The sequence below is a fragment of the Megascapheus bottae genome, chromosome 24 (genome assembly GCF_031878675.1).
Source record: "Megascapheus bottae isolate mThoBot1 chromosome 24, mThoBot2.hap1, whole genome shotgun sequence".
Classification (NCBI taxonomy): domain Eukaryota; kingdom Metazoa; phylum Chordata; class Mammalia; order Rodentia; family Geomyidae; genus Megascapheus; species Megascapheus bottae.
In genome coordinates, this window is record NC_143532.1 from 9659738 (window position 1) to 9672343 (window position 12606).

The following is a 12606-nucleotide window of genomic DNA, read 5'->3' on the forward strand; positions in this document are numbered from 1 at the left end:
CCTGCATCTTATAATTAGGTCACTAAGCAACACATGCCTGCTTGCCTTGATAGGCAAACATCCTACCACCTGGCCTCTACCCAGAGCAGGAGCAAACATCCTACTACCGGACCCCCTACCCTGAGCGGTTCCTATACCCCAACCCCCTCCCACCTCTCCTGAAGAGGCATATAAACCTCTGTGTGAAAAATAAAATTTGCAGCTTGATCAGGAAAAAAAAAGTGCTGTTTCACTCACCTAAGAAATATGTTTTGTCTTGTTAGGTCCTCCTTACTGATTCCTTGCTTTTCTACATGGCTTGTGAAAATTTCATTACATTTTTTCAAGGTAAGTGCATTGCAAAGTGCTATCAAAAGCAGTGTGTGTGTGTGTGTGTGTGTGTGTGTGTGTGTGCGCGCCAATGTCCACAGCAATATTAGGCATTATATTCAGAAAACTGAGACAATCCAAGTTATCCATCAAGTGATAAATGGATAAATATAGTGTGGTCTATTCTTATAATGAATATTATTTAGCAGTAGAAAGAAATGAAGTACTAGTACATGCTACATAGAGTTAAAAGAAGCCAGTTATAAAATATTACTTATTGAATTATTCCTATAGGAAATGTCAAGGATTTGCAAATCCATATGGTCAAAAATAGATGAGTGCTTGCATTGAGTTTAGAAGGAGACGTGGAGAGCCTGGGTTACTGCGAAAGGGCATGGCATTTCTTTTGGGAGTGGGGAAAATATTCTGAGATTTGCTTGGGTGATGGTTGTAAAACTATATATAGTTTACATATATGATGCAATATTTAAAATATTGAATTGGATATTTTAAGTTTATAATTTACATGGAATGAGAATTTTATCTCAAAATTATTATAAAAGTAAAGAACACAGGTAGAAAGGACAATGATAATATATAACTAGGATGACCATATATTCTGATTGTCCATAATCATCTCTTTTTGTCAGAAGAACCTATGAATTATTGAAAAACCCTGCTTTGATATTCAAAGTATTCTGTTTAGGGGAGGGGGATGAGAAGCTGGCTCTTTTGAGATGGTGCTAGCAAGAGTCAGTTGGGCTGCAGAGTAAAGTGAATGAGGTAGAAGTTGAGCAAAGTAGAATGTTTACATGTATGAGAATAGAATAGTGAAACCTATTGAAATGAGTTTAAGGATAGGGGAAGGGAGAATAGAGAGAAAGGGTGAGATTGATTGGAATGCATTGTACATATACATGGAAATATCATATTACATACATCCTACATCCTCCCTGTATAACTAATGCATGCTAATAAAAATATATCCTGTTGTGGATATATGCACTGTTTGGATGGTAAATTACAGGGTCACCATATATATATATATATATATATATATATATATATATATATGTACATATACATACGTGTGTGTGTGTGTGTGTGTGTGTGTGTGTGTGTGTGTGTAGAACACCAAAGTATTATGACATTAAAATTAACTAATGAAAGTATCAATTGGAGTTGTTTTTAAAAAAATTCCTATATCCTTCCTCTGGATTCTGATTAGTAGGTCAGAAAGAGAAACTGGTGTTGTATTTGTATATTTTATAATTGTCCTGATAATTCTTTTTTTGTGCCAGTCCTAGGCTTGACCTCAGGGCCTGAGCACTGTCCTTGGACTTTCTCAAGGCTAGAGCTCTACCACTTGAGCCACAGCACCATTTCTGGCTTTTTTCTATGTATGTGGTACCAAGGAATCAAACCCAGGTCTTTGTGCAGGCTAGGCAAGCACTTTACCAAGTGAGGCTAAACTCCCTGCTCTTTGATAATTCTTATGAATCACTGATGTTCATCATTTATGCCTACCTTTGAAAATAAGTGACAATATCGCTTTTTAGGGCAAATAGAATTTCAGGAAAGACTTAAGTGCCAATGACTCATGCCTATAATCCTAGCTGCTCAGGAGGCTAAGATCTGAAGGATTGATATTCCAAGCCAGCTTCCTCTCTAGTTAACCAGCAGAAAGCCTGTCAATGTTCAAGTTGTAGAGTGCCAAGAATTGCAGGGAAGAATAAAAAGGTGACTGCAGAAAAATTTCAGTTTGGAAGTGTAGGATTACATTCTGACTATGAGGAGAATCCAAGAGGACAATGGGATTAACATAAGCATAATAGCAGGTCTAAGAGATATCTTTCTTCTTCCCAATCTAAGATTTAAAAATAGGTTTAATGTCCCTTTTTAGTTAAGAATGATGGAAGAAGAACACATTTTAGTACTATGATCTAAATTTCTTCTCCAAAGTGGCCCAAAATAGAAGCAGGTGGGTTCTGGTATAGTCCTAGGTGCTGCTATTTTACCTTATGGCATAATATCCACTGCTTTACCCAGGCATTTCTGGCCAATTTCATTTTGATAGTACCTGACTCAGAATTTTTGTTTTTTCATCAGTCCTTACACCCAGTTTTGAAGGAAAAAAGCAGGACTCTCAAATGAAGCAAAGTGCTTTCAGAAATATGAGAAAATATCATTTGTAATAATTAGTACAAACCTAGGACTCTCCTAGCAGAGGATTATAATAGCTCCCCTAGATACATAAGACCATATAGGATGAAGCCAAATTAATGGACCTCCAGGGCATGGAAAAAAGAGCTTAATTATGAGTGACTGTTGTTCTTAATGTTCTTTTTTTGTCTCAAATTATGAAATTATATTGATCACTCCTCTAAATATGACAAAAATACAAGTGACAGATACCCAGCAAGGCTTTAAAGTGACTTATTGAAGAAGAATAGTGGGAAAACAAGAAAAAGGAAAGAATTCTGAACTTTACTCATTTAACAAAGAGATTTAACAAAGAGATTCACCAAGTTAACATCAGTTTATCTAATTCAGTAAGACAATGACAATAAAAGGTATAAAAATGACAAGCATGGGCGCAGTGGCTCACACCTGTCATCCTAGGATGACAGTGTAATCCTCAGCAGTGGCTGAGGTCTGAGGACCTCGGCTCAAAGCCAGGCCAGGTACTAAAGTCCATGAAACTCTTATCTCCAATTCACCACCAGAAAATGGAAATGGTGCTGTGGCTCAAGGGGTAGGGTGGTATCCTTGAGCTGAATTGCTCAGGGACAATGCCCAGGCTTGGAATTCAAGCCTCATGAGTGACAGAAGAAAAAAAAAAGAAAAAAAATGACAAGCACATATACAATATCCAGTGTAATGGAATGAGGAAAAAATAATCCACCCTTTGTGCCTTTAAAATGAATCATTTAGCTTGCAACAAGCGAAGCCACTACTCATGTGCATATAAGTGAGTTAAAGGCAAAATAATTATGGAAATGTTTGCAGATATTTTCCTGACTGAAGCTATGATACAATTTTAATATATGATATTAAGATGATAATATTCCCATGCTATGACTGTATCAATATTTAGAAAATGAAAATTTCCCACTAAATTTTAATTATTTATAAATACCTCAGTATCTGAATTAAAAAGCCAAAGATTAATCATAAATTCCCAGTTTATTTAAATAATATATTGTATATTTTCTTGGCTTGGGCAACTTATCCTCAAAGCAAATATTTTATTCACCTTTGCATTTAATGTACTATTTTTTTTCTCTCTTCTTTTGTGTTGCCCTTTGGTTAGCCTCATATTGTTACAGTATCTGACTTTGTTACCTGGTATATTACATATGTGTTTATTTGTTTATTTGAAATGGTAGGGAAAAAAAGATGAGGGGAGAGGGTTAGGGAGGGAAATGGGGACAAATACATGAGAAGGGGTATCAATGTGTAAAAAGTAATGGACCTTTTATCTGGCGAATATAACTGTAACCCCTCTATATATTAAAATAAAATAAAAAATTTAAAAAAGAAATATGGGAAAATACAAGAAAATTGAGCTCCATGACATGACATTTTTTTAATTAGAAGAACAAAACATATTGGGTAATAACTTTTTAAAAATAAACATAAGAAGTAGACCATATAACAAACATAAACCAAACTTGTCTCTGTTATATACATAATATACATATAATATATATATATTATTAAATACTCAGAATGAGTTGTGACTTACTTGAATACAGTATTAACTTCTAGCTATTCTTATGGAGGAATTCCTCATAAGTCTAAAGTCTAAAATGAAGTTTGTGCTGAAGAAGCCTACACATTCCCACATGGGTAGAATCATCATACAATTTTTTAAAGAGAAAGAAAAAGTCATTACAAACCTGTTCTCTCATTTGGCCAGATTGCTTTAATTCATATCCTTTTTGCTTCTTTAATCAATCAAGCAAATGCTCTCCTGCGGGTTCAGAGCACAGAAGTGTACTCTTCCTTGCTCCTGTCCAGGCCCAAGCCTCTTCATCTCTGGGGAAGAGTTTGACATCTGGGAGGATTTCTTTGTTTCGTTTTGTTCCACCCAAACTGTTTGAAATATTCAGGTCCTTTGCTGAAATCTGAAGTACTGTCAAAAATGTTTCAGTGTTTAAAAAGGATTCCTAATTAGTAGAGGGACCTCCAAGATGACTAGTATTAATATTATTAAATAATGCAAATTAAATTTCTATGATTTCTAATACACCGCTTTTCAATGAAACAGTCTATAAATGCCTTTTAGGCCCCTCTAGACTATTAGCAAGGCCTACTAATGCAACAGAACCACATGGCAATATTAACTACCACAGGATCTTTTACCTGTCCGGTTTTGGTGCTTCTGCATGATTGAATGCCCATAGACTGAGAGTGCAATTTAAAAGAAGAACTGGAAAGGCTTTAGAAAGTTTTAACCATAAAGACTGCACATCTATAATATATACTGTACTAAGTCAGGTCTATTAGATCTTGATATGCAACAGAAATGCAATGAAAGGGATTTTCTGGGGAGGAGGGATGGTAAATTCCAGGACCAGATCCTTATATAACAAAATAGGGGGAAGTTTAGTAGAAAGAAATTACAGAAATGAAGTTCAGCAGGACTCCAAAAAGACAGATGGATAACATTAGGAATAAAATAAATGCTAAGCAGAAACCATGGCCTTGTACTTTGATTACAGTTAGCAAGTGAGGGTCACATTCAGAACACAGTATTTGAACTAAGAGAAACATTAAGAAAGTTGGAGGCATGGCTCAGTTGGTAGCCAGTGAGCAAAAGCAACTGACAACTTTGATTTTACCAATGCTGAATACAAGTTCTTAATTTTAATGTAATCAAGTTTATCCATTTTCCCCTTTATGTTTAGCACTTTGTACATCCTGTTTATAAAACTTTGTTGTAAAATCTTATATTTTAGAGGCATGCTTGTGGCTTACACCTGTAATCCTAGCTACTCAAGGTGGTTAAGATCTGAGGATCACGGATTGAAGCCAGGCAGAAAAGTTCAGGAGATTTTTTTGTCTCCAATCAACCACCAAAAAGCCAGAAGTATGGCTTAAGTGGTAGAAGGCTAGCCTTGAGCAAAAAAGCTCAGAGACAGTACCCAGGCCCCTGAGTTCAAACCTCAGGACAGGCACAATTTTTTTAAGGTCTTCTATTATTTCAGTGGCTTCATTTTAAAGTTTAAATGTTTCTATTGAAGATATTTCTTTTTAGTAATGGATATAAATATCACTGGAGTGTTCACTATAGCCTTCAAAGCACTCATCCTTTCCAGTCCCCCAAAGTTACATCCAATGGTATCATAATCTCAGCTAATGTAGGTCCAGATGAAGATGAGGCTCTTCTTATGTACATCTCCTGTCATTTGTATTCTATTAGTTCCTCTCAGTCTGTAAAATGCAACACCCATTCCCACCATATGATCATAGGCACAGGATAACCGTTCTGGATATTTTTGTTAAAAAGAGAGGAAACAGGAGGCACAAAGGAGTCTCTGGTCCATTGTAATTCTCAAATATAGTTGCCCCAGTGTTGAGTGTTTCAATTAGATCTTAAGATATAAAAATTATTCTCTGTAGCATTCAGCTCCTTGGTCTAGATTCTGTATTTCACTCTCAAAGTCACTTTCCCTTCTTCAAGAAAGGTGGCATATGTTACAATTGAGAAGTTATTTCAGCCTGCCTGCCTATCAATAGACTTCTGAGGATCTAATGGCCCCTTTTAATTTTGTACTGTAGTTTTCATTCTGTCTCTTTCAGTTCCAGCTGGCAAAGTTCTTGCAGCAACATTGTGGGCTTCTTGTGAATCTCATTATGGTTCACTCCATTACACAAAAGTCAAGACAGAAATCTCTTCCAGATAAACTCTTCTTTACTTTGGGTTCATGTTTAGAAGTCTGAGGGGCAAAGCTCTTAAGCTTCACAGAGGCCCTATTGTTTGATTGAAAGGATCTGTGGAGCATATCCTTAATCTTTTTAAAAGGACCTTTGTGTGACTGAATAGTACTCCTGGAGGACCACTTCTATCTTTCTTAATCCAACAAAACTTTTTACCTTCCTATCCTTGGCATCAGTTTTGAACCAGGATTCTTCTGGCCTTGCCCACGATAGGAACTTTCCTTAGAAGCCCTTTCTTAATGTTTGTGTCCTGGAAAGGTTGAACACTTTCAAAAGCATAAAGTTCTGATTCTTTAATTTAAAAAATTCTACTGAAATAGCCAGTTGTTGTGGCACATGCCTGTAATCCCGAGCTCGGGTGGCGGAGGCAGGAGGATCACAAATCTGAGACCAGCCTAGGCTACCTTACAACAGTTTCTTAACTGTGTTAAGATAATGCATAACAAGTGGATGAATCTAGAGCGAATCATGCTGAGTGAGACAAGTCAAGACCTAAGGAACAAAAGGCGCATGGTATCCTTACTATGCGGCTATTAAATCCAAAGAGTACAAGAGCGAGGACTCAATAACTGCATACCCAAAGCTATGGACATGGTAATGGAAATACAAACATAACTATATAGACATAAAAACCTATGACTCTACAGACATAATGTTTTACTTCATAAATTAATATGTTTCTATGACAGACAAACCCTTAGCCTAATTGTGATTAAGTTCTAAATACTAAGTCCCAGTGATTGTAAATAGAGATTCCTTCCTTGAACACTTGTTTGTTAAACTTGTCATTTAAAATATGATGTAAAAATCAACGTTAATAAATTCTTTAATTAAAAAAATAATGCATAACATGTACTGTACTGAGCTGGGGTTGAAACTCAAGTGTTAGTGTTTTTACCTAGCATGTTTGAGGGCTTGGTACCACAATAAAACATGAATAATATAGAATTTATACTTTCATAATCTTGAAACTGTATAGTTCAGTAATGAATACTGGATTCATATACTACAACCATCAACATTCTTCATCTTAATACTTGTCATCTTACAGAACTGAAATTCTTTAACCAGTAAGCATTAATTTCTAGTCATCTCCCTCAGTAACTCCTCGATAGTGACCATTTTCCTTTCTGTCTGCAAGAATTTCACTATACTTTCTACCTCATATAAATGGAATCATAACAGTATAATATCCTCAAGATGCATCCATATTATAATTTATATGAAATTTATCAAAATTTATTTTCTTTCAAATAACATTCCATGATGTGCACCAGGCACAATCTAGTATATGTATGTAATATATGTTCACATGCATTGGCTTGAAAGGTCAGCAGAATATCATGGCAGGAGAAGTATACACTTCTGGAAGAGAATTCTCAGTTCAAGGCAGGCAGGAAGCAGAAGAGAAATGGGGTTAATGGGTATAGCTCAGTGGTAGAATACTTGCCTCACAAGTACAGGTTTTAGGTTTAATCTCCAGTACTTCTAAGCCAACACACAACAAAAATCAGAAAGAGATACAAAGGAAGGGGCTGATGACACAGTATGTGCTAAGGCATGACCTTAGAAACCTTCTGTGTCTGACTATGCTTCATCTCCTGAAGGTTCTAACATTTCCCAATTAAGCCATCAAATTATAAATCCATCAGTGGATTAATCATAAATGGATTAATGCTTAATGATCTCATCAGTGCATTAATGACCTAATCAATGCATTAGGTCATGGAGCTCTCATGATCCAGTTACTTCCCCAAAGAATATCCATTGTATGCGAGGAACCATGTCTTTATTAACACATTTGCTTTTTTTTTTTTTTTTTACTAGGCCAAACTCCTGGTCCCCACATATGCTTTTTGTGAGACATTTCATGTCCAAACTTCGACTGGTAGTTTAGTAGTTTTCCTTCTACTAGTCTGTTAAGTCAAGATACGGGACTGATTTTCTGAATCAGTTCAGATGACAATTTCCCCCTGCTTTTCCTTCATTCTGTTAGTATAAGATATTACTTGATTTTCATTAGTTGGACCATGAAGCACTTATCATGAATGTATAGAATCCTTTTATAAGCAGTTAAATTTAGTTTGTTAGTAATTTAGGATTTTTGTTTCAATGTTCATAAGAGATATTATTTTCTTGCCTTTGGTCTTAGGAAAATGGGGCCTCATAGAATATCAGAATGTCCATTTCTTCAATTATTTTGGAAAAGTTTGAAAAGGACTTGTGTTACTGTAAATGTTTGCTAAAATCTTAATGTATGGACTATCTTTAAGAATGTCTCATATTCGGGCTGGGAGTTTGGCCTAGTGGTAGAGTGTTTGCCTAGCATGAACGAAGGCCCGGGTTTGATTCCTTGGTACCATGTACATAAAAAAAAGCCGGAAGTGGTGCTGAGGCTCAAGTGGTAGAGCTCTAGCCTTGAGAAAGTCCAAGGACAGTGCTCAGGCCCTGAGCCCAAGCCCAGGACTTGCAAAAAAAAAAAAAAAGAGAGAGAGAGAGAAAAATAAGAATGTCTCATATTCACATGAAAAAAAATGTTATTGGGTAGAACATATATATTTGTTTACTGGGTCTTATTTATTTAAAATATTATTCAAGTCCTCAATTTTCTTTCTATCATGGACAGTATTGCTGTAAACATGGGTGGGCAAGTATCTATTAAATGACAATTTTAATTTCTTTGGATATATGTCCCAAAGTGGTATAATAATATCACACTGTAGCCTGGTGCAGTGGGTCAAAGCCAGCCTGGGCATAAAAGGACCTAAGACTCTTATCTCCACTCAACCTCTAGAAAATGGGATGAGGGGCCTTGAGCTGAAGAGCTCAGGGACAACACCCAGGCCCAGGGGTAGGGCAGTAGCCCTGAGTTGAAAAAAGCTCAGGGACAGTGCCCAGGCCGAGTTTGAGCCCCATGAGCCACACACAAAATAATAATAATATCACACTGTAGTTCTGTTTCTAGGGATTTTCTTTAGAATCTTCCATGCTGGTTTCTGAAGTGACTGTACTCATTTACAATCCCACTGACAGCATAAAGGATTTCAACTCCTCTATATGCACAACCTTGCTGGTACTTGTTTGTTGTCTTAGTGATAGCTATCCTTCCAGCAGGGATTAGATGGAATCTCAGTTATTTTGATTTGCGTTTCTTTTATGGATAAGGATACTGAACATTTCTTAATGTATTTATTTGCCACTTCTACTTTTATTTCACCAATTATTCATTTCATTTTTCTGTTTTTTTCATGTATTCTTATTGTAATTAATAGAAGGGTCACACTACATTTGTCAGATAGAAGGTGCATTAATTCATATATATTGATACCCATTCTCATGTCTTGGTCCCCATTTCCTTCCCCCAACCCCCACCCCTCATCTTGTTTTCCCCCTTTCTCTATCCAATTTCAAATAACCAAATACAAATATATCCAATATATCAGATAACAAAGTAAGATAATGTAACAATATGAGATAACCAAGGGGCAGCAAAAGAGATGAGTGATAACATAGTACATTAAGGACAACATTGGACTATTTGTTCTTGTACTGGTTACTTTGTTAAGCTGTTTCAAATGCTGATCCTTTGTTAGATGAGTAAATGGCAAATATCTTCTTCCATTTTGTATGCTGTCCCTTCATCCGGGTAATGGTTTTCTTTGGTATACAGAAGCTTTTTAATTTGGTGAAATCCCTTTTGTCTTTTATTGCTCTTATTCTCTGAGCTAGTAGAGTCTGTTCAGAAAGACAATATCTATGTACATATCTTCCAGTGTTTTCCCAGTGTTTTCAGTGTTTTGAGATTGGCTTAATGTTTGAGGTCTTTGAATTGATATTCTTATGTGCAAAGTGATAAGGTTGTAGTTTCAGTCTTCTATATGTGGATATCCAGTTTCTCAAACCATTTGCAAGGAACCTATCTTTTCTTGAAAGTATAGAACCTTTGTCAAGTATTGGAGAGCTGTAGCTATAAGTATTCATTTCTGGTCTTCACTTCCATTGTTCTACAGATATGTTTTTGTGCCAATCCCATTTGTTTTTAACCTATGGGTCTACAGTATAATTTGAACCCCTGAATTGTGATATTTCCAGTGTTGCTCTTTTTGCTCAAATTGCTTTGGATATTTGAGTTGCTTCTATTTACAGTTTAGGATTTATTTTTGTATTTCTATAATGAAAATGAAATGGCAATGGAGTTTTGATGGGGACTGTCTTGAATGTGCAGATAACTTTGGATATTACTGTTATTTTTATAATACTAATTTTATGAGATATCCTTAAATCTTCTAGAGTCTTCAATTTCTTTTATCAGTTGCTAAAATTTTTATTGCATGGATATTTTATTTCCTTAACTAAGTTTATTCCTAGGTATTTTGTGAGACTATTGTCAGTGAGATTATTCTTCTGGTTTTTATCATAGGCTATTTGCTACTGGTATAAAGAAAGTTACTGACTTTTGTAAGTTGATTTTGTATTCTGTTACTGTGCTGAATATGTTAATCAGATCTGAGTTTCTTAGTGGAATCTTATGATCTTTTAAGGATAGGGCCATAGCCAATAGATGCAATTTGACTTATTCCTATTTGTATCCCTTGTACTTCTTTATTTTGTCTTCTTGTTCTGCCTATGAAGTCAGCAGTAGACGGAATAATTGTGGAGAGAACTGTCTCATTCTTGACTTAAAATCATGAAATGACTAGTCTTTTAATAAGATGTTGGCTATAGGCTTATTATATGTAGCCTTTGCTATGTTGAAGTATGTTCTTTGTGTTCCTAGTTTATTCATGGCTTCTATTATGAAGGCATGCTGACTTTTGTCAAAGCCATTGAGATAAACATGTGATTCCATCCTTTATTATGTGTATAAAATTTATTGACTCATGTATATAGAAATATCCCTGTATCTGTAGAAAACAGTTTGATCATAGTGCATGATTTTCTTAATGTGTTGTTGAATTTGATTTACAAGTATTTTGCTGAGAATTTTTGTAACAATTCATCAAACAAATTGTTATATAATTTTCTTGTTTCATTGTATCCTCGTCCAGTTTTGCTAACAGTATGATACTAGCTTTATTGAATGAGTTTCTGCTTTACACAATAGTTTGAGGGACACTGATATGCTTCTTTAAAGGGCAACAAGAGTTTAGTACAATCCTAGGCTTTTTTCATTAGGAGATTATCACTGCTTAATCTTATTGCTCATTATATACCTACTTAAGTTTTTTTTTAATACTCTAGCTCAGTTTTGGTAGATCATAGACATTTAGAAAATTATCTGCTTCTTCTGGATTGTCTAGTTTGCTAAAAAATAAGTTTTTCAAGTAGCCTCTAATGATCCTCTAAAATTCTTTTGTATTTGTTGTGATATTCCCCTTTTCATTGCTGATTTCATTATTTTAGTTCTAATTCCTCTTTCTCTTAGTTTGGATAACTGTGAATCTTTTCAAAGAAGAAACTGTTTTACTGATGTTGTCTAATTTTCTTTTTAGTGTCCAACTCATTTCTTCCTCTTTCTTTCTTGATCTCTCTCTGTCTCTCTCTCTCTTTTCTTTTTTTCTTTCCTGTTGGTCAGTCTTGGCCTCGGCACTGTCTCTGAGCTCTTCAGCTCAAGGCTAGAGCTCTATCACTTGAGCCACAGCAGCACTTCTGGTTTTCTGGCAGTTAATTGGACTTAGAGTCTCACAACTTTCGCTGCTGGGCTGCCTTTGAAATGTGATCCTCAGATCTCAGCTAGGATTACAGGCATGAGCCACTGGCTCCTGGCTGCCTGTCACTTTATTATTTCTTTGTTTTTCTTTTGGCAGTACTGGGGTTTACCTCTGAGTCCCATCTTTAGGCTTGCCCTAGTACCTTTAGCTTTAGCAGATACTCTCTCATTACACTGGGGATGGGATTTCATCCTGTGTAGTTGGGATGACAGATACACACCACCATATTTAACATTTTATTGGTTGAGATGGGGTCTTCCTAACTTCATCATCAAGCTGGCTCTGAATTATAATCTCCTTGATGTCTGCCTCTCAAATAGCTAGGATTACAGGCATGAGTCTTTCTTTCCATATGGTCTATTTTTTTCTATCGACTGATTTAGAGTTTGACCATTCTTTTTCTAAGAACTTGAGGTAAATCACCAGATTCTTCAATAGTGTTCTCTATGGGCTTTGGTGCTACACACACACACACACACACATTTCTGGGGCTTAAACTCAGGGCCTGGGCACTGTCCTTGGGCTTTCTCAAGGTTAGTGCTTTACCACTTGAGCCACAGTACCACTTCTGGCATATTCTGTGTACATGGGTACTGAGGAATTGAACCCAGGGTTTTGTGCACTGTAGGCAAGCACTCTA